The sequence below is a fragment of the Neomonachus schauinslandi genome, chromosome X (genome assembly GCF_002201575.2).
Source record: "Neomonachus schauinslandi chromosome X, ASM220157v2, whole genome shotgun sequence".
NCBI lineage: Eukaryota > Metazoa > Chordata > Mammalia > Carnivora > Phocidae > Neomonachus > Neomonachus schauinslandi.
This window is the reverse complement of record NC_058419.1, coordinates 89099019-89126827: the sequence shown is the minus strand read 5'-3', so window position 1 is coordinate 89126827 and position 27809 is coordinate 89099019. Positions and strand designations below refer to the sequence as shown.

Below are 27809 nucleotides of genomic sequence, written 5' to 3'. Positions count from 1 at the left end.
TCTTTGAAAAATGAAAAAATGAGGCTCTAGGGGCAATCCAAAGTTCATCTATTCTTATTCTTTTTTACCAATCCTAAAACTTTCCTTATTTATCACAAAAGGCTAGTAAATTATTGGCTCTAGGAAACCAAAGTCCTTTCTGAAGGAACTTGAATTCGTCCTCTATCCCTTGAAGATATAAATCTTACCATGTCTTTGAAATGTAAACACCCCAGGAGGTATATAAAATAGCCCCCACACTCATCTAAGACCTAAGGAAGGGAAAAAAAGACACCTTAAAAATACCAAATACAAAAAGGGGTGTCTAGCTCAAACCCTAGACCATAGCCTCCTTAAGATTATTTCCATGGAGAAATACAAATCTTAAGAGTCTTCTCTATAAATAGTAAAAGACTTTAGCAATCTGAGCAAGTAGACTTATATTATTCCAACTGTTGTTTATAAATGAGTATTATAGTTTTAAAACAATAAGTTATATGTTTATATTTGCCTATTATAGAGTGTGGTATTTTCTGCTTCTGGACAGTATTGCCAAAATTAATTTGTAAAGAGCTCTATTTAATTGTATTAAAATTCAGTGCTTATAAATTAAGCATTTCTGTATCTGAGAAATATAATAGAAATGAGTTGAAATGGGGCGCCTGGGTGGCTCAGTTGGTTAAGCGACTGCCTTCGGCTCAGGTCATGATCCTGGAGTTCCTGGATCGAGTCCCGCATCGGGCTCCCTGCTCGGCAGGGAGTCTGCTTCTCCCTCTGACCCTCCCGACCCTCCCCCCTCTCATGTGCTCTCTCTCATTCTCTCTCTCTCAAATAAATAAATAAATAATCTTTAAAAAAAATGTGCCTAAAAAATTATTCATCTTCAGGGAGATTCATGGAAATGACTCTAGAATACAGGTTTTTGATAAATTTAAGATCATAAAACTGAACTAGGCAAACATTCCCTGAACTAGTGGAAAAACTGGATTCAAGCAGAACAAGAATTAATTACATGGGACTAAGAACTGATAAGGATGTTTATAATTTTTAGAACATATTCTTTGACATATTCCTGGCTCTTTAATCTTTTGTCTTCCAGATAGAAGGCAACCTTTCTTCTTCAGCTAACTGTGACCTGCAGCAATTTGGTAAATTCTACATTTGTACACAGAATTGAAACATTCACCTTTTTCTCCCTACCTGCTCCCTCCAGAATTCAAAACTTTTATAAGTATTCTTATTTTATGGCAAGATAGTTATTTGCATAAGATCAGTAAGTATCTGTTCTCCTAGTAACAGGACACCATTAGACACATTGGTCATATTACCAAGATGTTGACTGGAATGTCACATTTGAGAGAGACATTCATAGACTCAGATATGACCAGACAGCTTTAAGGAACTAAGGTTGACCTAACGGAGCCCATAAGATCCCTTGGAAATACGAGCCTGGTACCTTGCTTATAGGGTTCCCAACAGCATTGCCAGGTGAGAACAGAAGGTGATGTCCTGGCAGGTGCGGGAACCATAGGCTATTTTGGGGACCTCAAGAAGAGAGGGATTAACCCAAATATATAGGCTTTGCAGGCAAAGTCTGATGGCAAGAATTTGGCTTGGCTTCTGGCCTCAAGAGGCTTTTAAAAGTAAAAACTGAGGGCGCCTGGGTGGCTCAGTTGGTTAAGCGACTGCCTTCGGCTCAGGTCATGATCCCAGGGTCCTGGGATCGAGTCCCACATCGGGCTCCCAGCTCAGCAGGAAGCCTGCTTCTCCCTCTCCCACTCCCCCTGCTTGTGTTCCTGCTCTCGCTGTCTCTGTCTCTGTCAAATAAATAAATAAAATCTTTAAAAAAAAATAAAATAAAAGTAAAAACTGAGATTCTTCACGAAAAGCTCCAGCAAAGGAGATTTAAAAGAGCCTATATGATCAATCACCATTCTTGCTGCACTTAGGCAAATAAGCAGAGAAAGTTTATTGAAACTCTTTTTTTTTTTGCAAACAAATTCGTCTTAATTTGCCTATCTTTGGTAGAAATGAGGTCGATTATAGAGAGAAAAATTACGTTTCAAGAGCACACCTTTTGAATATTAGAGTCTAATACTGTTTACTGTAAATTGGACTAGATCCTGAATTCTTGTAGTTTCCTCTACTGCCTGGCTACAACTCTCCAAATGAACATTTTCAGGTTTTCCCCCACCCTCCCAACTTAGAATCATTGAGAACTGAAACTGACCTTTTCCCCGAAAGCCCTGCAAACTGAATATGAATGATTTGATTTAAACTTCAGAGAAATTGCAACAATAACTCATGTAGAGGCAATCATTGAGCCTGCTGCTATGTGGGCCACTCAGAATGTTTACAGGAACACCTGGTGACATCGTGAGAGGCATTCAAACTACAAAAGACGCACTTAGAAATTTCCTCTTCTCTTGACTGGCTGGCTACCCCCTAGATGCAGAAACTGGTTTATAATTTGTTCCAATCATTAACCATTGTCTTTCTTTTGTGTCCAGAAAAATACCTTATTAAATACTTGATTGCTTGCATAATATAGGCCTACGTTTGTGACCATAAATGCAGCAGGGTCTCCTGAAATGAGTTTACGAGAACTGACCTATCATCAGGACTAAGGGACAGCTTCAGTGACACAAAACAATCTACCAACTGAACTTCTGGACTGAAAAACTTCTTGGAAAAGTTTCAAAGGTGGGACGGCAGGGGAGCAACATTCGACACCCCATAATGTGTCTCTGGATTATTTTAGACTGATTATATTAAGAAACAGAATACTCACAAAGTTTTTCTTTTTGCCTTCTGTGTGACTGCCTGAAAGAATTTATTTTTTTTAAGATTTTATTTATTTATTAGAGAGAGAGCAGGGAGAGGGAGAAGCAGGCTCCCCACTGAGCAGGGAGCCTGATGCGGGCTCTATCCCAGGACCCTGGGATCATGACCTGAGCTGAAGGCAGACGCTTAACCAACTGAGCCGCCCAGAATTTGGATAAAGGACCTGCTCCAGGCAAGACGATCTCACCATAGATAACTGTAGCATAAAATGAACTAGGGGTGGCAGACAGGGAGGAACCCAGCGAGGCCTGTTTGATCCAAGTCCTCTCTATGTCCCATTGTTTCTGGGTGGCCCAGCAAACATTTGTTTACCAAACATTTACTCTTTCCATTCTTCCTCTGAATTGTCTTCCCTCTTTTCAAAGACACCAACCCCTACTCACTGCTCCTGAGTCCAGAATGACATATATACTTCATCTTACCTGTCTTCAGAGTCTCTCGTTTATGTGGAGTCCCTGTACAAATGTAATCGCATTGGATTTTCTCCTGTCAATCTGTCTCAGGTCAAATTTTTTTTTTTTAAAGATTTTATTTATTTGACAGAGATAGACACAGCGGGAGAGGGAACACAAGCTGGGGGAGTGGGAGAGGGAGAAGCAGGCTTCCCGCTGAGCAGGGAGCCTGATGCGGGGCTTGATCCCAGGACCCTGGGATCATGACCTGAGCCAAAGGCAGACGCCCAACGACTGAGCCACCCAGGTGCCCCTCAGGTCAATTTAATTCTTAGACCGGCCAGAAGAAATTTGAAAGGAAGAGGAAAACTTTCTGTCCCCAATACAAGCAGACAACAAATATCACTAAAGAAGCACAAAAGTACTCACAAGATAATAAGGAGTTACTAAGCCAAGAACTAAGACAGCACTAGAAATCTGAGGGGAGCCTGAACTATGACCCAACAATTCCACTCTTAGGAGCCTACCCTACATGTGTGCCTTCTGTGCATGAGGTCTCACATACAAGAAAGTAAGTGAACTGTTTATAATGGCAGAAAACTGAAAACAACTTTACTGTCCATTGACAAAAGAACAGATAAATAAATAGTAGTATAGTTCTATAATGAAAAAATGTACAGCATGGGCGCGCGCCTGGGTGGCTCTCAGTCAGTTGAGCATCTGCCTTTGGCTCAGGTCATGATCTCAGGGTCCTGGGATCGAGCCCCGCATCGGGCTCCCTGCTCAGCACGGGAGTCTGCTTCTCCCTCTCCCTCTACCCCTCCTCCCTGCTTAGGTGCTCTCTCTCAAATAAAATAAAAATCTATAAAGAAATAAAAAATAAAAAATGTACAGCAATTGAAATGATTTCATTACAGCTAAGTACACTGGTGTACTAATTAATATTCAACAACCAGCTCTCAGAAAAAGCTCTGATCTTTTGCATTTGCTACTTTTCGTGGTGCGAATGCTCTTACCTCAGCCAAATTCAAGTTACCAATGTCATGTCATTGAATATGGGGCTGAGAAGAGCTACGTACAACCAGCCTTCATAACCGGTATGTGCCAGCTCCACTGCACCACCCACTAATGCCAACTTGAATGTTGAACATAAAATCAAGAAAGAAAAAAAAATACATAGAATTCTACTAAGGTAAAATTCAAAAAACATGCAAAACTGAAGGATAAATCTCCTTTTTGAAAAAAGGAAAACCAGGGGTGCCTGGGTGGCTCAGTTGGTTAGGCAACTGCCTTCGGCTCAGGTCATGATCCTGGAGTCCCGGGATCGAGTCCCGCATTGGGCTCCCTGCTTGGCGGGGAGTCTGCTTCTCCCTCTGACCCTCCCCCATCTCACGTGCTCTCTCTCTCTGAAATAAATAAATAAAAATCTTTTTTTTTTAAGATTTTATTTATTTATTTGACAGAGAGAAAGATAGCGAGAGCAGGAACACAAGCAGGGGGAATGGGAGAGGGAGAAGCAGGCTTCTTGCCAAGCAGGGAGCCTGATGTGGGACTCGATCCCAGGACCCTGGGATCATGACCTGAGCCGAAGGCAGACGCTTAACGACTGAGCCACCCAGGCGCCCAATAAATAAAAATCTTAAAAAATAAATAAATAAAAATTAAAAAAGGAAAACCAGATCTAAGTGATAGAACTATGAAGGAAGGGACTAGGAAAACACTAACAAAGACAGGATATTAGTGTATCTGTGTTGGGGGGATGGCGGGGGAGTGGACGACTGGATTATGATCTAGAAGCAGCACACAGGAAGCTTCTGGCAAGTTTCCATTTCTTGATCTGTGGAGTGTTACACAGTGTTTGTTTTACAGCATGCTGTTAAACCATATATTTAGGTTTTATGCAATTTTCTCTCTGTTATATTGTACACTATTTTTAAATGATGAAAGGGATTCTTCTGTCACAGGGGTGCTATAAAGGTTCAAGAAGCTTTTCTAAACACTACCAGGAGAGCTAGAAACTGACTCTCATAATTTAAGTCACTTACAGGATCCTCTCAACTACATTTCCTCGGATTCCCACAAGGTACATGAAACCTGCCAGAATTAATGGCAAATTTCTTATAAAACAAAAAGAAACAGAAAACAAAAGTCAAAACATCATATTTATTTCCAGAGTTAGATGTTTTAACCTAGATACATTTTTACTTTATATTTTTGTCTCAGCTATATGGGAAAAAAATACCTCTTCTATCATCATTCAAAACAGATTTGTATGCTCTTTTTCATAATTAAAAGGAAAATTTTCTGCAGTTCACAACAACTCAAACAATACAAAATGTCCTGAAAATAAAAACTGAAATTTATCCCCTCGAGACTTACCCCATCAGTGTCTATCCCATCATTTTCTTTTAAGCTTGTTAAGAAACTTAATACTATCTCAAATGATCTTTTTTAAAATTTTTTTAAAGATTTTATTTATTCATTTGAGAGAGAGAGAGAGCATGAGCAGTGGACAGGGGCAGAGGGAGAAGGGGAAGCAGACTCCCCTGCTGAGCAGGGAGCCCAACGTGGGGCTCAATCCCAGGACCCTGAGATCAGAACCTGAGCCAAAGACAGCCGCTTAACGGGACTGAGCCACCCAGGCACCCCACTATCTCAAATGATCTTATCTGTGTTCCTGTTTAGTGTTTATCTTGCTCATGCCTTGAGGGTTGGGGCTTGGCCAGCATCTTCACCACTGTATCTTCCAGTCTTCCAGTGTTTCAAATAGACTACTGGTAGCTCACATTTGGTCTTCAATAAACTCTTCTAGAAGGAACACAGGAATGTCTGGAAAATTCATCTAACAGATCATTCCCTATCAGCACATACACCTCTACCTCAGTCTTCTTAATAGCTGCCAAGTACTCCGGCACATGTTGGGTCAATTACTTTCAGTCTTTTCCTTTTAGAATTCATGCTGCACTGGTCATGCTCTGGTTAGTTCTGAGATTTTCTGTAGCATAAATCTGAGATTGGAATTGTTGAATTAAAGGAAAAATGCATTTAAAATGTTGATCAACATTGTTCAAGTGCCCTACAAAAGTTACACCAATTTATACTCCACCAGCAAATGATAAAAATGAAGATTTCCAGGCACTTGAAAAGGTGGAGAAAAATCCACTGTTGGCAGCCTGATAAATGAAAACGTTGTTTTGTTTTGTTCTTTTTAATATAGGAGTGAGATTAAACATCTTTTTCTATGTTGATTAGTCATTTGCATTTCTTTTGCCATCAAATGCCCCTTATATTCTTTGCTCCTTTCTCTTATTGTTAGAACTTCTTATGAATTAATGAAGTAGGCCTTTTCTCTATTATATATACTACTACTCCCTGATTATCTTATTTATTCACACTAAGAATTTATTGTCACAAAACAATCAGAAATGCTAGTAAAGACTCATGCAGAAAGACAGTAATCTTGAAATAAGACCAGATTAAAAATCCACCAACAGGTAAGTGTGGTAATTCTGGCATATCCACATAGATAATTCCATGAAGCCACTAAAAAATATTCTTGAAGGTTCAATAATTATTTGTTTTTATTTTTATTTGACTTTAATTTCCAAAGCCAAGTATTTTTCTGTAGTCAAGGTTATCCATCTTTTACTTTGTCTTTGGTGTGTATATGGAGGCGGGGAGGGTTGTCATGCTCAGAAGGGTCTTCCCCAGGTCATTTATATTTTCATCTAGTTCTTTATTTTAAAAATTTTATGCATACAAAATGTGATACATCAGAGATTCATATTTTTCTAAGACAGGAGGTAGGGATCCAGTTTTATGCTTTTTGAAATGGATATCCAAATTCACCACCACCACCACCATTTCCTGAATAAAATACTGTCCCCCACCCCCCACAGAGTTGAAGAGCCATCATTCTCAGCTACTAATAGTCGTATTTATTAAGATCTATTTCCAGGCTCTTTATTCTGTTCTTTTGAAAGTTGTCTCTTCTTTTTGAGAGCTTTAATTATAGTGCCTTTATGCTATGTTTTGACATTTGGTGTATTTTATCCCCTCTTGTTATTCCTATTCATCCTATTTTGTTGACTGGTATTTCATGTTTATAATTCCAGACTATTAAGAATTTCTTTTTATCTCATTCTCCCAAAAATAATATTGGAATTATAATTAGGATTGTACTAAATTTATAGATTTTCTTTCCAGTCAAGAATGATGTGTGCCTTTCCATTTGAACAAATGATTCTGTAAGTCCTTCTGTAGAATTTCCAAATTTTCTTTTTTTAAAAAACATTTTATTTTTAAGTAATCTCTACACCCAACATGGGCTCAAACTCACGACCCTGAGATCAAGCATCTCCTGCTCCACCGACTGAGCCAGCCAGGCACCCCTCCAAATTTTCCTTATACAGGTCTTAGATATTTTTTTTGTTTGGCTTCTTCTTGGGTAATACAACTGTTGTTTTGTTCTTGTATATGGAATCTTCATTTATATATTCTATTTTTTGTGGGTAGGGTAGGAATATCATTATTTTCGGTAATCAATTTTGCAACCATCTTTCGTTAAGTAGAAGTCTGAGCTATAAGAAACTAATGATGTAATGTATTAAACAGTCTGTAGAAATTGGATCCTAAAGATAATTACCAGCTATTAACAAGCCACTCTGTTTAAAACAGTGAAGGGACATTACTGCATTGGATCAGCTACCTTTTCTGCCCCTCAGTATAAGGATGGTTATGATGTCAGAACTAAAAAGCAACACAAAATAAATAAATGAACGAAAAAGACATAAAGTAGGAAAGAGATTATAAGTGACCTAACCCTACCTCCCAACGATTCAAGGGGGTTCACCATCAACTTCAGACCTAAAATAAATAGCCATCCCATTTTTACCTGAACACTTCTTGATACAAAGAACACACCACCTCTGAAGAGCTCCTTAGTAGACTGGATTCGGTTTCACAAAATTAGAAAGGGCTGAAATATGGTATCTTTACTCCCTTGGTCTTGGTTCTGTTTTCTGAGCACACACACAGAAAAGCATACTCCCTCTTCAACACTAGCCCTGGAAACATTTGAAGAATATTATCATGCTTGACCTCAGGCCTCATGGGGGAGACCTGCCCCATTTCTTCACCCATGCCCCATCTGACAGCATTTTCAGACCTTTTGAATTTTTTGCCACTTCCATAGGAACCTGAATTTATACCACCTGGCAGAGAAACTGTCCTGACATTATCTCAGCAGACACTAAAACAGTAGCTTTTTTAGTATCCAGGGACTACAAAAAGCTACATTTCCATGCTAATTCAAATCTTAAGGCTCCAATAACCTCTAATTTTGCAGTGAATATTCATAAACATTTGCACTGTGTTCAGTAGAATGCAATGAGATTTTAAAATTCATTTTTATTCTCCAGTGGGAAGCAGTGCCAGAAATTTAGGAACTAGTCCACCAGAGTGGACACAATTTATGAGAACAGTCCTAAATTGCTTGGATGTTTGTCATGTCTGAGTTGAAAAATGCAAATGAACGTGTTGCTAGTTCCATAAATCCAGCAAGAAATATTTTATATTTGCATTGAGAAAAGCATCTTTTACTTTAAAAAAAAAATAAGCACAGAATAAGACCAGATATCTGCTCCAAGAGAAAACAAAGAAATAACAACAAAAACCCCCTCAGTTTACTACTTTTCATATATTCTTATTGGTAATTAGCTATTGAAAGTGAACAGGTGTGACTGCTAATCTTCAGAAAGATCAAAAAAATAATTATTCTTTTTGTGCAAATATGCATCTTTAGATAAAATCTGTGAAGTCACTAACATACCATTACAAGTCTTTCGATATTTACTGCAGTGTTACTATTCCACAAACTCCAAGGTACGGCAAATCATATACATATGCCAAAAGAAATATGAAGTGGTATTTTTGAATCGTTACTTAGAGGAATGTGTTAGTCAAAATATACCAAAAAATCAATGTGCCATCTTCTATACCAGGAGGAAAAACAAAAGCCAAATTCAATATTGGTAGGGAATGATGTTCATACTGGTTTTTAGGTAATGCATACAAGACAAAGAAGAGAGGAAATGCCAAAGTGCTCATCTCTCTTATACTTTCAAATCATTTTCATCAGTAGTACAGCACGCCTTTATCCAAATATAAAAACGACTCATTCTTCCTGGAATGGCAAAAGCAGGTCCAATCTTTTCTGTCATTAAATTCATCTGCATATCCACCTTTCTTCAGGATGCTTCTGTGTGTAATACCAAATGGACTGGATCACTGGTTTCAGACTCTGGGAACATTCCTGCTGATATGTTTGCCATTTTCTCATAAAACAGGATGTCAGAGCAACGTATTTTAACTATGCCATTACGCCTGCTAAGAAAAGATAATCTCGTTTTGTTTTTTTCATCGTTCTTTACAGTTTACCACTTGTTTGCACTTGTTTTCAGACGGAAGCATGGCAAGTAGAGTTTCCTATACAGGATGAATGTCACCCGTCAGTCCTGTGAGGAAGGGGCTGGTCCAGGGAGACAGGGGGATTGAGAAAGAGGGAAGCGCCTCCCAGTGGGCACTTTTTTCAGACTCTTTGGGCCTTAGAAGACATTGCAAAGCAGGAGAAAGATGACACCTGACCCGTGAAGTCACTTGCCCACGTAAGGGGAAACAAAGATTCCGATAAATAAGACTTACTGCAGAAGCAACTTGTCCATTGTGTATGTTTCTCCCAGAGATTGACTCCCCCTGCTCTCTGTGGATCTGAATCAAGTCTTGGGGGAGGATAGAGCACCTTTTACAAAGACAGACGCTGGACTCACACTGCCTGGGCTGGAATCCTGGCTTGGCACTTCCTAGCTAGCTAAACAGATGTTAAGTCCCTCCACCCTTCAGTGTCTCAGTTTCTTGATAATTATAATACCTACTCCACAGGTTGCTGTGAGGATTCAATGAGTTGATAGGCCTAAAGTGCTTCTATGAATACGTACCATGTGCTGGGCATTATTCTAAGTGCGAGCTAGTAAATATTTCATCTTAACCTCAAGCATGATTTGCAGCATTTGGGGGAGAACTATGAGTTCACTTTTGGGACGGCAACACCTTCTTATGTCAGCACACTGGCAAAAAGCATTAGTGGAACCCCAACGGGAAGGTGAACGTTAGAGGCAAATGTTGGCGCTGCAAACAACGTTATCTTTCCCTTTCCAGGTGGAGACTGCCTCTCCACTGCTAAACTTGAAAGAACAGGGATCTAATTACAAGCTCTTAATTTAGTTACACATGTCCCAAGGATCTGTTATATGCTGGACAGTATGCCTGGTGCTAGAGACACATACAATATGTTCACTGTGTACATTTAAATAGTATTGTGAGCTTCTGGAAGGCAGGAACTCTGTTTTATTCTCTGTTGTATTTTGCACAGTACTTTACTCATAAAAGGAGAATAATGAATATTTTGAAAGTTTAACACATCATGTAAGTAGAAATTGGCAGATGTATGGGCATTGTTTATGGGCATTATTTACACTGGCATTTTAGAAATATATGTGTATGTGACTCAATGGGAGAAATATGATGGCTGATAAAATTCAGTCCTTCAAAGATGTCAAGAGTCTGTTTAGCTGACAAATCTGAAGCTCTGCTAGAACTTGATGTTTTGGCATCCACCACCCCTACCACCCACGTACAACCAACTGACACCCACCTGCTGGCTCAATCAATACTAACATGGGTTTGGAACTGATTGAGTTGCTCTAGTCCTATATCAAACGGAGTTTGCCATCAGGCAAAATTCAATAACCACGGATCCCCACAGTGTTCCCTTGGTTCCTGAGCTCCCACTGAGAATGGGGCTTCTTCAAAATTCAACAGTGGTTTTGTTCCAGCAATCTCGTTAGAATTCTAATAGTCTCTTGAGCTTGAGACCCTGCTTTATACTTGCTTGGCAGGGCAATCTCGAACCTTAACACAGAAACCTCTGGCTCCTGATTTCTAATGGTCAACCTGCCTCTCTGCCTGACCTTACAAGCACCACCAAGATCCCCTGTCATGCTGTTCACCTTGCTTCCCAAACCACTTATTCTCACCGTAGCCTTCCATTCAGGCTCCAGCAGCTTATACGCACCATGACCAACCATGTACTGAAACAGAGATCGCCATTGCCCTTGAACACCGTATTTGCCACCAGGCATGAGACTATGCTGTCAATTCCAGCCCCAGCCCAGATCATCCATTTTGATGAGCAACCCACAATGCCTCCAGCAAATAACAACATGCAACACCATACAGGATTTTTCCTTTGTAAATGGATATCCTTGTGCCTTGCCAGACTTCTTATTTCTTTAGGCAAAAACGAAACAAAACATTGACCAACGAAGGATGGAAAATGGTGGACACACACATGAGCTTACCCATGCAAAGTGTCTTAGCACCCCAGTGAGATTAAAGCTCTAGTTGCTCACAACGTTGAATCCCTCAATAATACACTCTTACGGAATTCTTAATTGCAGGAAACAAACTGAGGGTTGCTGGAGTAGGGGATGGGGTGGGAGGGATGGGGTGACTGGGTGATAGACACTGGGGAGGGTATATGCTCTGGTAAGCGCTGTGAATTGTGCAAGACTGTTGAATCTCAGATCTGTACCTCTGAAACAAATAATGCAACATATGTTAAGAAAAAAAAGAACAAGAAGAAGGTAGCGGGAGGGGAAGAATGAAGCGGGGGAAATCGGAGGGGTAGACGAACCATGAGAGACGATGGACTCTGAAAAACAAACAGGGTTCTAGAGGGGAGGGGGGTGGGAGGATGGGTTAGCCTGGTGGTGGGTATTGAGGAGGGCACATTCTGCATGGAGCACTGGGTGTTATGCACAAACAATGAATCATGGAACACTTCATCTAAAACTAATGATGTAATGTATGGGGATTAACATAAGAATAAAAAAAAATAATAATAATACACTCTTACTTTGTGCTTCCAGAGATCAACTCCCAAATAAAATGCCTGCACCCAAGTCCTTGTCTCAGGATCCCTTTAAAGGAACCCAAACTAAGACACCTCTCAAATTGTGTCAAACCAAAATTACCTTGTTTCCTTTCCTAAGATAATGTATCTGAAGAAATCTTTGTGAGGACAAAATTTTTTGGCATAGCACAAACAAATCCTCTTTCAGGATGACTGAAAATATTCAAATTTCAATACACACCACACCAGCCAGGTTGTTCATTACAAATAATAAAAATGGACTTTTTTTTTTTCATCATTAGCAGCAAAATACATTTACTGAAAGAGTACCAAGAGATGAAAAAGTTGGTAAGTGTGCTGAAGAGCCGGGCTCAGCCAATACACAGGAAATCAAGATCCTGTCATAGGAATGTTCTTCTTAGCTTTTCAGCACTGGTACCAGCGGAACTAGACACGCATCACTATACCTGTGGAATGTCACAGATTGGGTTCACCAGAGGCATTCACTGAGATGGGGTTTGGTGTGAAAGATGTTTATTAGAAATTAAAAACTCTGAAGAGAAAGAAAGGAAGCAGAATTGAGGGGCGCCTGGGTGGCTCAGTCAGTTAAGCATCTGTCTTCAGCTCAGGTCATCATCTCGGGGTCCTGGGATCGAGCCCCACATCAGGCTCCCTGCTCAGCGGATAGCCTGCTTCTCCCTCTCCCTCTGTCCCTCCCCCGATTGTGCTCTCTCTCGCAGGCGTGCTCTCTCTCTCTGTCAAATAAATAAAATCTTAAGAAAAAAAAAAGAAAGCAGAATTAGGCAGAAGAAGCATTGTGATACAGAGCCAGCAAAGCTTCTGCCAACCTGGAGGGAGCTCAGGAGAAAATAATGCCCACAAGATGGTCTTGCATGGGACCAAAATGGCCATCTTTATACAATCACTCTGCTTAGTCACCAGATGCAGACTGCCCAGGGAAGAGTTTGACCTTCACCAGGGTGGCTCTCTGAAACTACAAAAGACCCTAAAGTTGCTGACAGCTGGAGGTTGTCTGCTGATCACACTCCCTACAGCTGGGTGACAGGTCTCTCCTTCTGCCACACCCTCCAATATAAATTATCAATGACTTCCACCAGTGTATGACCCTTCAATAATCAAAGTCTTAGGAGGGAATGGCTGATGGGCTGTGTTTCTGGAATGGACCCAGAGTCTATCTTCCCGGAGAAAGGGAAGGAACTCCTTTCCCTTTCTAGGTTTTGATAGCGGGAGCTGGGGTCCTACCACCTATCTCTTTTGGATTCATCCTAAACAGGAAGGGAGTTCAGAATCTGGAACATCAAAATTACAATGACCCTCTCTAGTCCCCACTTGTAGCCGTCTAATATCTCCATCCCCATATAACCTTTCCTTCCTTCCTTCCTTCTCCATATTTTTATCACCACAGGGGAAAAAAAAGTCCTCACCTAACCACAGTACATGCTAAGGGGTGTCTAGCTGGCTGAGTCAGTAGAACATGCAACTCTCTATCTTGGGGTCATGAGTTCGAGTCCCACGTTGGCCATGGAGTTATCTTGAAAAATACAGTGTGTGCTTCTCTTCCAGCTAAAAATGCATTCACTCCAGTTCCTGCTTCCAACTCCTCATCCAGATCTCTAGTAATATGCACATTTTGGTATTCTTCAACTATAAATTAAATTCCAAATTTAACCAGCAACAGACACTCTACAACAGAGAAGGTAAGTAAATAAAAGTGAAGTTAGTTAAAGTACTTAAATTTATACAACAAGAAAAGAAAGATGAGTAGATGCTATAATCCTTACTTCTGTAAGTTGTCATAAGGTCATGATTGATATTTGTGATTTACTTTCTCTACCAACCATCTCATATTTCCTCATCATCAGCCACTCCAGCTTCTCTTTTTCAATGGGAGATCTTATTCAAGCCCGTGACATCAACGAGCACTAAGTTTCAATACTCTTAAGTCTCAATCTCCAACTTAAGACTTTCCCTTTTTCCTTTGGCCCACATTTCTATTTCCCTACCAGAGAATTTCACTTGAAGGCTATAAACATTCACCAGACACCTAAAATGCAGCTAGTCCAAAACTAGGCATTCCTCTGTCCAAGCCACAACCCCCAATACATTCTGTATTCCTTGACCAAGCCATTTGACTTAGAAGTTTCTGGCATTCCCTTTCTATCCATTTTCCACGTCATTATCCTTCTAGTGACCGATGTGTAAATTCTACTTCTTACATATTTCCCCAACATCCCCCATTTACCCTTCAGCTCTCAACCTTGCTCAGGATAGCAGTTACAACAACTTTGAAAGGGATTATTCTGCCCAGGAGTCATCCTCTTACATTATATTCTCTTATTTCTGTAGAACTCTGAAAATGGAAAATATCAGGCCTCTAGTGGCTCCTCATTGCCCTCAGGATTAGGTCCAAGCTCTCTTTTTCTTCTGATTCTTAGGACATGCTTAGGAGTCCTATACAATTAGAAACCCTGATTCTCCACTCCTGTAAGCCTTGGGCACCTCCTGGTGTAGCCTAGACCATAATGTGAATGGCGCCCTCTGGAGTACAGCACTGTACTCTGTGGGAATGGTGCCCTTGAGTTTTCACAAAAGCAAGAAAATGGGTTTTACTTTCATGGTTCCCATTGCCTTTAACTTCTTAAATTATCTTCATTCTATATTCCCATTTTAGGCCGAATACCTTTTCTTGAAGTCTTCTGTCTTTACTCTGTTTTCCCTAGTCTAATTAGACTGGTTCAACCTCAAAATATTTTTCTACCTCAAAATATTTACTTCCTCATTTTCAACATTGTTATAACAAATACCTTAAAAATTTTAAAGTCACCACCTCTCTAGTAACTTTTGGATTTGTTGGAATCCTAGTAATTCTGGGTGGTTTGCTCTAAAACTTGCATGCCTTTGTTTTATTGACATCTTGCTAGTACTAGAATTTCCATCAGCAAATGAAATGTTTTTAACACAAAATAGAGCATGTAATGTATCCAATGAATTATTTATAGAAAATACAACATGCATCCAGGAATAGCTTATATTATCTACAGTTTCATTAAATATAGTAACCAAAAGACAAAGTATAAAAAGGAGGGCGAAATCCAGACTACCAGAGATTGGCTTTTATGTGTGATGAGCTAAAGGTCGGGGGGGTGGGGGCAGTACCAAGTCACAATTTCTGGGCTCCTTGGAAAAGGATTCATCAGTTGTGCCCTAAGTATAATGGTAAAACAGGAAACTCCAGGAACACACACACACACACACACGAATGCACTATGAGTGTGCACATGGGTATGTGACTTTTTTAAAGGAGGGCTTCAGTCTTCCTCCTAGGTAACTGGGCAACAATCAGAGATACAATTGCCCCCCCCCCCCACCAACACACACACACACACAAGCCTGTTTTCATGTGATTTCTGTATGACATTTCCTATTTCTACAGTTTTTTGGTTTTTTGGTTTTTTGTGGGTTTGTTTTTTGTTTGTTTGTTTTGGCTTTACCAAACCACTGTTGACCTTGAAAGAGGCTCCACAGTGGTTCAGAGGAAAACAAGACTTGAGAACCATCTCTGGTGCTCTCTGCAGTCCTATTAGGTACTGCTACCTACTTCTTTATGCTTTTGCTCTCCTCGGCCTCTCTCAGGATACTGGCCTTTCCAGCTTCTCTCTCATAGAATATTTGTGTTTCAGATTACTTTTCTTGGGCATAGTGCTTCTATTTTCCTCTAGTTGAATTTAATTTTATTTCCTGCCCTGACTTTAACCTTCCCAAGTCCAACAGAATGATTTCTCAGTCCTTGCTGGTCAAGGCAACACCTCCCAATTTAGTATCTTCTGTGCATTTAATTATCTCTCTGTTTATATGGCAAGATATCTCTTCAATTCAATAAGCTGCTGTTTGTCATTCCCTTTTTGTTAGTTTTTTCTCCCTGTCCTTTACATTCATTTTAGTCTCTATAACAGGATTTAATTAATTTTCAAGGACTATTTCTCGATGCAGTCCATAACTGTGATTAGCAGGGAGCTGGACTGCGATGGCATTTGTCAAAGTTACAGACTCACAACCAACTCTTTCACTTTGACAGTTTTGCACATCACTGATTGATAATAAGAGTGCTTATGAAAAACCTTGGCATTCTAGAACAATAAGCGGAAAATCTTGATGAAAGAAAGGAAGACCACACAGTGCAAGTTAAACCACAATGTCTAATTGCCCTCATAACCTCAAGATGAATGCGGTACAAAATACCACTCCCACCTTATACTGGAATGAAACTAGACAGTAAATGGAAAGAAACATAAGAATAAAAGGTAAGGTAAATTAAGGGAACCAGTAAATCTCAGTATGGCCTACTGGTTTGCAAGATTATTTTAGTGCCTTCTTTTAAACTTCTTACTGAAGTACAATTTGCATATAGAAAAGCACGCTGGCTCAGTGAATTTCCCTTAATTAATCTGCCCATGTAATTCGCATCAGGATGAAGACAGAATTTACCAGCACGCCAGAAGCTCCCCGCCACATGATCTCTTCCAGTCACCCCACCACCCAAGGGAAACCACTATGTTGACTTCTAATGATAAGATTAGCTGTGTCTGCCTGGGGATTTTATATAAATGCAATCATATGGTTATATATTTTGCATTCTGGTTTCTTTCATATAATATTCTGTTTGTGCAATTCATCCATTCTATTGCATTAGGTTGTAAATTTTTCATTCTTCTTACTGCATAGATTCAATTCAATCGTGTAAATATACCACAATTTAGTTACTCATTTCCCTTGGGGCATGTGGGTGGGTGCCTCAGTCAGTTGAGTGTCCGACTCTTGGTTTTGGCTCAGGTCATGATCTCAGGGTAGTGAGATGAGCCAGGAGTCAGGTTCCGTGCTTGGCAGGGAGTCTGCTTGAGATTCTGTCTCTCCCTCTGCCCCACCCCTGCTCGTGCTCTCTCTCTGTCTCTCTCTCTGTCTCTCAAATAAATAAAATAAATAAATCTTTATGTATTCATGTCCCTGCTGATGGGCATATTGAGTAGTTTCCATTGTTTGGTTATTCTTTTTTTTTTTAAGATTTATTTATTTATTTGAGAGAGAGAGACAGCACCAAGCAGGGGGAGGGGCAGAGGGAGAGAATCTCAAGCAGGCTCCCTGCCCAGCATGGAACCCATCTTGGGGCTCCATCTCACGACCCTGAGATCATGACCTGAGCCAAAATCAAGAGTTGGACGCTCAACCGACTGAGCCACCCAGGCACCCCATGGCTATTCTTAATAGCGGTGTTATGAGAATCCTGAAATAGGCCTTTGGTAAATATATGTGTGCATTTCTGTTGGGTAGAGAAATAGGAGTTGAATTGCTGGTTTATAGGATTTATGTATGTTTAGATTTATTAAAAATAGCAAAAAAAAATTCCAACATAGTTGTACCAATGTACTCACATCAGTAGTGTAATGTCTTATTTACATATCTTTTAAATACCTTCCTCACTTTACCAAATTTTTTAGGAAAAGCAAGCATGACATTCAATCCTGTTCTTTAACCAGTAGATCCAATGACAGTCATAAAATAACAGATGGAAATTTTCTCTCTATATAATTCTCTTCTGCTATTCGAGGGAGTAAGAGTCAATTCTTTAGATCGCAAAGTGACATGTTACAAGACCCCTCACGCAATAGGTGCTCAGAAATATTTGCTGAATCAATGAAGTCAGAAGAGAAGAATCATTGAAGATTATTCATTTTATGACTCCAATGTTAACATTTAAATATACAGATAAATCTAGTAAAAAACACATATGGGGGAAATAATTACATATACTTTTTTGTTGCTTTTTTTTCTTGGTTTTTTAAAGGCCTATCATTTGCAGGGAAGGAAGGAGATGATGATGGCGCAATGGGTTTGTTAATACAGTCAGAGAGGGAAAAGATCCAGATTACAAGTGATTAATTTGATGTTGATATCACTGTTGACAATAAAATAATACTGTGACAAATAATTTTTAAAGATGACCAGTGGGTCAGTGTGAGTCTCTGCAGGACAGGTCAGTGGCACATTCAATTTTTTGTCCCCTGTAGTGCTTAGTGGAAGTACTAGATACAATGTGATTATTTGCAAAATGAATGAAAAATAAAACCCAACAAAACAAACACCCAGGAAACTCTCAGCCATGTATTGAGTCTAATTAGTTCCTTTATTTAAAGCACCAAAAGTGACTGTCATGGGAACAAACAGCATGTTCAGAGAAAAAACAGGAGTTGAGGAGAACAGAGATGATTATATGATGATAAGAAAACCTGTCTGCGGGGTGTGTTTAGCATAATAGTTCACTTTTAACCCTTCGAGCCCTACCGTTCCCAAAATAGTTCCCTGGGCATCGACAATTAAACCAGATGGAATATTTTGATTTCTAATCATCTCTTCTGTGAGAAATTATGGACTTTTATACACCCGGGCACAGCGTCTTATTTTTAAATGTTTTTCGAGAGCTCGTTATTTCTTCTGCATATTGTTCTGAAGATTTAGATTAAGTTATGCTAAATTATGCTAAATTCAGCTAAATTTTAAAATAGTTCAATAACTAGGACATTTTGTAAAATTCTAATCTCAGAGGATAGATCTGTACTTTTTATTTTCTGATGATAACCGATATCTAATTCCCTTTAAGGAAAAGACTGTTGCCCTCCTGTTTTCAACTCAATGGCCTGGGTAATATAATAGTTGCAGCAAATTTAGACATTCTGCATAGGCTGGGACAATAAGCAAGAGCAAAGAAGAAATGCTAAGATTCCCTCTTTGATTTACCTTTAATGCCTTCAAAGCAGAAATAGCCTTTTTAATATCTGAGTCCTAAGGACTGCTTTAGAATCTATGCTCTTTGCTACTTAGCCATTGAGAAGATATGGGTCTGGGGAGGGGGAGATGTTTTGTTTTTGTTTTTGTTTTTGTTTTTCCTTCCTAAATTCAAAATGCACCTAAAACTTTCTGGATGCCAGATATGCTGATGAGTCATGAAATTAGCAAAATTCAGAGATGCAATTTAATGAGGGGATTCCAAATCCAACCTCCGCTCCAAGAAATATGTGATTACGTTTCCTCAAAGGGAAATTACACAGCCAATTTCTTTTTTTTTTTTTAATTTTTTTATTAGACAGAGAGAGACTACAAGCAGGGGGAGCAGCAGAGGGAAGAGAAGCAGGCTCCCCTCTGAGCAGGGAGCCCGATGTGGGGTTCAATCCTTGGGCCCCAGGATCATGACCTGAGCCGAAGGCCAACGCTTAACCGTCTGAGCCACCCAGGCACCCCACAGCCAATTTCTAATTGTGCAAGAACTCACTGACTAGTCAGTAGATTGACTAGACCACTTGTTATTCTTTTACCTACCCGCCTTCTAACCTTGGGACATTTCCTTAGTCCTTAGCAGCTCCAAAGAGTATGAAGGAAAAGACAAGGAAGATGCAGCTCTAATAAATTTTTACTTAGGCAGAATTATCAAACTAGGTTAGGAAGGTTAAGATATGTAGGAAAAGAAAAATATTGTCAACTTTAGTATAATTTTCCATATTATCTATGGGTTTTAAATATTCTTAGCCATAATAAGGTGAGCAATGGTACGAGAGAATAACTCAGATTTTTTGAAATGTTCAAAATTGAATTATTTTGTGATTGTGTTATCAGAGCCTCAAGACCTGAGAACAAACTAGCAGACAGAGGTTGGGGTTTGATTGGAGGAACTGGAACGCTTCCATCCACAACTGTTTTGGGAAAAGGATAATTCCTCTGTGCAGGGAAAGAGCTATTTCATGGCTCAGTGATGGATATTCCATGATTTGGCCAATCAGGGATGAAGGTGTAAACCAGGGGTAGAATGTGCTAGAAATTATAAGGAGGATAATATAGAAAGAAGAAAGTAAGGAGGAAATTGGTGGGGCTTATGCAAAATTTAGGATTCCCAGGCTTCTGTTTCAGGTATCTTAGTCCCAGGCTCCATATTTACACTGAAACCTTGAGAAGGGCACTTATTTCTCTAAGCCATGATTTCCTTGTCTTTCAAATAAGGATAATTTCTTTCATATGTAAACATATATCTTTTGTTATAAAGAAGAAAGGAGGCATGTATAAAAGCTTTTTGAAAAATTACTTTTAGAATGTATAAATTGAACAAAGTTCCTTTTGGAGGATGAATTAAAATGGTGGTTCTAGAAAATGAGTTGAACTGTTCCTACTTGAGATTTCTGTGAGACCAGAGCAGGCATCCAGGTGAATCTGCATTTCATAGCACATTGAAGGAGAAATGTGAATGGAAAGTAGGGAGAGAAGAGGAAAGGTCTAATAGGTATTGAATATTTGCTACCCACTGGGCACATTCCATTTACTACGCTATGTAATCCATCACCAACCCTGTGAGATGGTTAGAATTCTCCCTACTTTACATCAGAAGCTCAGAGGAGTTAAGGAATTTGTCCAGGTTCACAAAGTTAGTATGAGCATGAGACAAGCCTTGAACCAGGGCACAGCTGGCCTTACACTCAGGCTTTACACACCCACCAGAGCATGGAAGTTGTCCAGTGAAGAGTCCTTCAATGGTGTCATAGGAGAGGAAATGGAAAGCCCAAAGGATTCAGTCTGTATAGCTTCAAGAAGCCAACTACTACAAGTCCCAAGTGTCATAGAAACCTTGTGGTTTTTTTATCTGTAAAATTTGAGGAAATGTTGCAAACTACTCCACCAACCTGTTTGTTTAAATAGCAAATAATGTCTTTTATTATTCTCCATTAAGTAAAACTAAGATTCCAAAACAAGGAGTTATATTTATTTTAGGATTTTTTAGATGTTCCTTGCTGTGTTGTCAGGTGCCCACTAAAGATGGTCTGCTCAAGGATTAATACTCTGAAAAAAGGAGGGAAGACAAGGATATTTCCACTATTTATAGGCTGCAAATTTTCAATCTAATGCCTAGATTTTGCTTTAGGACAGTGTTTTACTATTATTATTATTATCATCATCATAATTATTTAGTGTCACATAGAAGATTTTGGAGTCTGAAACTGTATCCACTAAAAGTACCTTTTCTTCATTGTCTGGTATGTGCAAAAGCCTAAACAGCTCAGAATCTGCTTGTATTTTAGAGTCAAGTAGCAGGTCATGTTAGAGAGAGCACTCTGGATTTTGTAATAAAATTAATTGATTTCAAAGCCCTTCTCTGCCACTAATTTGAATCTCAGTTTCTACGTCTCAACTTACATGCAGGGTTATTGTGATAATCGCTTACTAATTATGTAAAATGCCTGGCACTCAGTCAGTAATGAATAAATGGAGAATATTTTTATTTTAATTCCATTTTGCTGTTTCAAAGGAGAATTATACCTAATACTAATGGTCTTACAATTTTCATGCCTCTATGCAAGGAAATATTCTATATTGTGGTCAGTTGCAAGATAGTTAACAAACTCTTGGAAGAATAAACTAGCAGTAATCTCAAAGTTTATCCAATCCAGCCTACCCGTCTGATTTTTTAAAGTAATTTTCATTTGTAACTTCAGATAGTTTAAAAAGTTAAATAGGCCTACTAGACTTATTAGATAGATAGATAGATAGATAGATAGATAGATAGATAGATAGATAGATAGATAGGTAGCAATCCCCTATTCTCTTTTCTACTCTATTCCCCAGAGGCCTTTTAGCTATTTATTTTGATGCTAACATTTATATTTCTTAAAAAAATCTTTTATACATACGGCTTTTGTCTCTGTTTTAGATATGATTCCACTGTTTTCCAACTTCTGATATTGCAGAGAAGTTAAGAGTTATTCTTATTTCGTATACTTTGTAGGTGATCTAATTGTTGTTGCTGTTGTTGTTGTTTTCTGTACTAATTTAGGATCCTCTCTTTATTTCTGGACTTCTGAGGTCCCAAATAAAATACATTGAGATAGACTTTTTTTCATTCATCGTGCTGGGCTCTTGGGGGCTGATGCAGTTTGGAGACTCAATTCTGGAGGATATTCTTGCATGATTTCTTATGTAACATGGGAAAAAATTATTCTGGGAAAAATGATCACTTTCAGAAGCCCTTATTTGCCTGTTCTACCTTTTATTTTGTAAAAAATCTTTTGTCTTTTTTGTAAATCATTTCACTTTTTCATTCAATTTCTAGGAAATTTCCATGACTGAATATTCCAATTTTTCAATCAAATTTCTTTTTTTTTTTTAAGATTTTATTTATTTATTTGACAGGGAGAGACACAGCGAGAGAGGGAACACAAGCAGGGGGAGTGGGAGAGGGAGAAGCAGGCTTTCCACTGAGCAGGGAGCCCAATGCAGGGCTCAATCCCAGGACCCTGGGATCATGACCTGAGCCGAAGGCAGACGCTTAACGACTGAGCCACCCAGGCGCCCCTCAAATTTCTTATTTTTAATCATATTTTAACTTCCAAGAACTCATTCTTTTTTTTTATTTTTGTTTTTTTAAGTAGGCTACACGCCCAACATGGGGCTTGAACTCACAACCCTGAGATCAAGAGTCACATGCTCTACCAACTGAGCCAGCCAGGCACCTCTCCAAAAACTCATTCTTAGTCCATGATGATACAAGTTAAGTTCTTCTATTCTCTGCATTATCTCAATTTCTTTGGTCTCTTTTGTCCATATCCTCCTCCAAATATTTGGTGAATCTTGATAGCCCATTCATATTTAAAGTTGAGATAACAAAGAGCTGTTCAGAAGTTCTTTGTCCACGGGTGGGCCTTGTCCACCAATGGACTTCACAAGTAAATCATCAAATGGCCAAACAAATGTTTCATTGAATACCCTCCAGATGTCAATGTTTGTGGATCTTCTCTCTAGAGAAGTTCAGTCTTAGTAAATAATCTTTGAATCACAGACGGCTGAGTCTGAGGCTGGTGGTCTTCCTTCTGGTGATGGGAGAAATGGAGTTTCACCTTCACTATGCAGCCTTTCACTCAATCTCCTTTTACGACCTCTCCAAAGTGCAGTAATGTTTTCCAGTGCTCATAGATCTCACAGGCTGTACCAGGTGCTCCTTCTCCCAAAATGAGCTGGCTTTATGTAGAGTGCCGTGGACAGCTAAAGCTTCAGAGCGCCAGCTGGGGGAAAGTACCTCGGCACCTGTCAATATGGGCTGCTCTCTTCCTCATATTTGCATGAGTCCAGAAACCAATGGGTATAAATAAGAGTGGCCCCTCTAACTATTGTACCTAATAACTGCAATCATTTTTGTCCCAATTACTACAAACTTGGGTGCAGTGGATGTGGATATGCTAGGGGCTAAAAGAGAAATCCCTGCATCAGGGAACAGAGATACAGTCCCAGTAATGGAAGCTGAGGTGGATACCTGGCCATTTTGGGCTTCTTGCGCCACTGAACCAACAGCCAGGGAAGAGGGTCACTGTACTGGATAAGTGATTTATTCTGATTACCAGGGAGAAATTTGGTTGCTGCTACACAATAAAGGCTAAAAGGACCATCCATGTTGAAACCCAGGGCATTCACTAGAGCACATTTTAGTTGACCATACTCAATAGTCCTGATCCATGGAAGATTGCATCATGGCAATTAAAAACCAGACATCAAAGACTCAAATCCTTTAGGGATAAAAGTTTGAATACCCCCGTAAATACTACCATCCAGCTGACATGCCAGCAAAGGAGAAGAGCACATGTAATGTGTGGTAGGAGAAGGTAGCTATGATAATCAACTTAGCCCGCATAACCATCTACACAAGTGGAATTGAACACAGCTGTATTTTGTGTAACTAATCCCTTTTACCACACTGTATTATGTGACCTCTGGCTTTACCTCATGTTTTATATGTTAGGTGAGAATATCAAGGGATTTTTATCATCCTGCCATGATAACAGCTAATGGGACTTCATACACTCCTCTGTTAGGAAAATGAAGATTTTATTCCAATGAAATGCAAGAGTGGATGTTGCAAATCAAAAGGAGTGGACTGTTGGGATGACTTCTGTTTGGCATCCCCTCCAGATCCATTTTCCACTATTTTTTAACCTTTTCTCAGTCCTTACGACCCCCCCCCCCCACCATCACCACCACAAGACTCTCATTATCACAAGCTGGCCTATATGGGCCACACCAAAAGCTTCTTGTTGGGTTTGGACAATGGGGAGTCCTGGCGGTAGACTGCAGGGAAGGGAGGGGTATGAGACAGAGAATTTACTCCACTGGTTCTCTCCCTGAAGGGTTGCCTGGAGTTGGCTAGTTTCCTCAACCAAAGGTCACTCACTACTCCTTTTAAGAGCGACTGACTCTTGGGGCCTGTGGGTGGCTCAATCAGTTAAGCATCTGAATCTCAATTTCTGCTCAGGTCATGATCTCAGGGTTGTAAGATTGAGCCCCACAAAGGGCTCTGCACTGGATGTGGAGCCTTCTTGGGATTCTCTCTCTCTCCCTCTGCCCCTCTCCCACTCCCTCTCTAAAAAAAAAAAAAAAAGAAGAATGACTTTTTTTTTTTTTTTAAAGATTATTTGACAGAGAGAGACACAGTGAGAGAGGGAACACAAGCAGGGGGCAGTAGGAGAGGGAGAAGAAGGCTTCCCACCGAGCAGGGAGCCCGATGTGGGGCTCGATCCCAGGATCCTGGGATCATGACCTGAGCCGAAGGCAGACGCTTAACCACTGAGCCACCCAGGCGCCCCAAGAATAATGACTTCTTTAAAAAATAAAAAGCAACTAACTCTACACAACATTTTTTCCCCTTTCTCTTATGCTTTCCTTTTTTTTTTTCTAGACCCTATTTATTTGTCAGAGAGAGACTGAGAGAGAGAGAGCACAAGCAGAGGGAGCAGAGGCAGAGGGAGAAGCAGGCCTCCCGCTGAGCAGGGAGCCCGATGCGGGGCTCAATCCCAGGACCCCGGGATCACGACCGGAGCTGAAGGCAGACGCTCAACGACTGAGCCACCCAGGCGCCCCAAGAATAATGACTTCTTTAAAAAATGAAAAGCAACTAATTCTACATAACATTCTTTCCCCTTCCTCTTATGCTTTCAAGGTTAAAATAATATCTTGGCTGGGGCGTTTAAACAGAGTTTAAACAAATTTCTGTTCAGTGTTAGTCTCCCTCCATATACATACACACATACATACTATAAACATTTTGCCATCAGTAACACTAAAAATATTACACTTTGGCTATATCCCAGTGGACATTTGTCTTAATTTCCTGTGGATCCATTTTTAAGAAGTGAAATTGATGGCTCATGCACTGTGAATATTTTTAAGTATCTTAACACAGATTTCCATATTGCCCTCTAGTAAACTTATGTCAGCTTATACTAATTTACATCAGGCCTATATGAGGCAACTTAATTCATTCAACTTTAGTTAAAGCTGGGTGTTAATATTTTATAATTTGGAAATTTATGGATGAAACAAATTCATTGTTTAATTTGCATTTCTTTTATTATCTCTTAAGTTGAACATTTTCATATGCTCACTTTCCATTTAAAAGATTTTATTTATTTATTTATTTATTTATTTATTTGAGAGAGAGAGAGAAAATGAGTGGGCAGAGGAGCAGAGGGAGATGGACAAGCAGACCCCGTGTTGAGTATGGAGCCCCACGAGGTGCTCAATCTCAAGACCCTGAGATCACATCCTGAGCCAAAATCAAGAGTTGGATGCTTAACCAAATGAGTCACCCAGACGCCCCTCACTTTCCATTTATATACCTGTTTCTGGTAAATTGACTATTTCATCCTTTGCCTTTTTGTCTAAGAGATTTCATCTCTTTTTTCTCATGTCAAAATACTTAGCCCTTGTCAATATTTATCTTTGATAACAAAAAGAGCGAAAACAAGAAATAAAGGGCACAATTGAATTTTTTCAGTGTAGGATTTCTGAAGGACTGAATCAGAGATATTTTTCAGAGTTATTTTTAGGGTAAATTGTATTCTCTTCTTGAAAATACACTATGATTATCATTAACATCACCAGGAACTGCATGAATAAGTTATCAACAGAAAAAAGAGTCTCTTAGAGTAGATATCAAAACTTACAATATAGTGTTATTTAAAATGCTAGCCTAGAAAATAAGAGTTTCTTCATGAAAAGAGACTGGAGTGGCCCAGTTTCATGAAGGAGTAGAATTGTGAAATAGGTCTGGAAAGACAAGAAGGAAGAAAAATAATGATATAGAAGTCTGAACACCTGCCCCTCAATCCACATCAGACTTTCAACCATCTGGTATCTACAACAGAGAGTTGTGATGAGGATCAAATGACATAGTATATTGTTTCTGAAACCTGGGTCAGCCAGTTGACAGAGGCTGCCACCATGCATTACTTCACATTCATCCTCCACTCCTTCTCCATAGCACACTTCCTAGAAAGGCTACACTCATTTCCTGTATCTCTTCCATAAGGGGTGCCCATGTGATATAACTGGTTATAAACAAAGAGCTAATAGGGGTACTTCTTTTTCCTTCCTGTTATATGATAAATGCCCTTTCCGTCTTTGGCTTCCATAGTGAGAGGAGCTGCCGCCATGTCTGCCCACCTGCAATGGATGGTCCCTGCGGAACTGCTCCAGCTTCCTGATGAAGAGGAACAAGCAGACATTCAGTACCGACCCCAATAACCTGAAGGCTCACAACTCCTTCTACTGCAATGGGCTGATTCACCGCTAGACTGTGGGCGTGGAGCCTGGGGCTGAGGGCAAAGGTGTAGTGGTGGTCATAAAGCCAAGATCCCACCAGCAAAGACCCACCAGCACCTACCTGAGGACTACCATAAACAAGAATGCCCAGGCCACCCTCAGCAGCATCAGGCACATGATCTACAAGAACAAGTACCGCCCAGATCTGTGCATGTCCGCCACTCGCACAACCAGAGCCATCCTGCACAGTCAGAAGCCTGTGATGGTAAAGAAGAAGCAGCCTGCCTTACCAAGAGCTCCGGAGCACCCTCCCCCCACCTCCAAAGCGTAAAGATGTCAACCGCCTGAAAAAGAAAGAGAGAGAGAGAGAGATGCAGATGGGGCAGCCATCTTGAAACAAAGATGCAAAACACACTAGGTTTGATAGAGTAGAAAGATATTTTTTTAAGCTGTGTTCTTGAGGTGTTGCCCAATCCCAGCCTGCCCAGCTCTGGACTATCTCCCACCATACCTCTGGTTATGTGAAAATCTATACTGTTATTTGTCATCTACTATGATGGCACAAGCCATCATATCCTGACTATTAGAAACATTGAAATTGGATGTTCACCTACCCAAATTTCTAGACCCTTACTTTTTATGCCCCTCAGGACCCCAAGAGAAGGAATTTAAATTAGCTTCTCAGTTGGGATTCATACAACTTGACTGATAGTCTAGAGCCCTTCCAAAGGAAACCAAAAGAAAACACAGTGGAATCTCTACAAGAAAGTATGTATGAATGTTTCACAGAGGCATGAGTGACACTGACATCATTGTTTGGACCAGGTGTAAGAACTAGTAGAATTTCTGGGTAGAGAGTGAGGTGCTACAGCCCTTTGTGAATTTTAAGAGGCAAACAGCTATGATATAAAGAACAAAACAGTATTCCCAGAGGTCAAACAGCTCTGCTGAGGAAGCCCCCTCAAAGAGGTTGTGAGAAAAAA

The 27809-nt window shown here is 39.9% G+C and overlaps 1 non-coding gene and 1 pseudogene across 1 annotated transcript; one reads left to right on the top strand and one right to left on the bottom strand.

Moving 5' to 3' along the window:
* Nucleotides 1-22673: 22673 nt before the first annotated feature.
* TRNAK-CUU lies at nt 22674-22746 on the bottom strand. Its single transcript has one exon. It is a non-coding gene; the product is annotated as a tRNA-Lys (tRNA).
* Nucleotides 22747-26715: 3969 nt separating this feature from the next.
* Nucleotides 26716-27157, top strand: LOC110573026 (annotated as a pseudogene).
* The last annotated feature ends 652 nt before the right edge of the window (nt 27158-27809 follow it).